This window comes from Myotis myotis, unplaced genomic scaffold (assembly GCF_014108235.1).
Source record: "Myotis myotis isolate mMyoMyo1 unplaced genomic scaffold, mMyoMyo1.p scaffold_m19_p_2, whole genome shotgun sequence".
Classification (NCBI taxonomy): Eukaryota; Metazoa; Chordata; class Mammalia; order Chiroptera; family Vespertilionidae; genus Myotis; species Myotis myotis.
In genome coordinates, this window is record NW_023416324.1 from 28859231 (window position 1) to 28859822 (window position 592).

Here is a 592-nt window from a genome sequence, read left to right on the forward strand (position 1 = left end):
TGATCCCAGTCAAGGGCACATGCCCAGGTTGAGGGCTAAATCCCCAGTAGTGGATGTGCAGGAGGCAGCACATCAAAGATTCTCTATCATCATTGACTAGAGGCCCGGTGCATGGGATTTGTGCACTGGTGGGGGCTGTGGCCTGTGGGGATCGGCCCGCTGTGGGAGTGCAGCTCATCCTGGTCAGCCAAGTGGCTGTGGACCTGCCCTCTGAGCAGCTCCTCCCACTGTGGGAGCACCTCTCATCCCGGTCAGCCAAGTGGCTGTGAACCCGCCCTCTGAGTGGGAGTGCACTGACCATCAGGGGGCAGCTCCTGCATTGAGCGTCTGCGCCCTGGTGGTCAGTGCGTGTCATAGCAACCGGTCATTCTGGTTGTTCTGCCATTCGGTCGCTGGGTTTTTATATATATAGATATTTTTATCTCTTTCTCCCTCTCCCTTCCTCTCTGAAATCAATAAAAATATATTTTAAAAAATAATAAAGGCCAGATAGGCCACCCTACCCCTTCAGGTCTAGGTAAAATCTGCTGGGAACCCCATTCCACAACTTTGGACATTTTTATGCTTCTTCAAGATACCTGTGAAGTCCCAG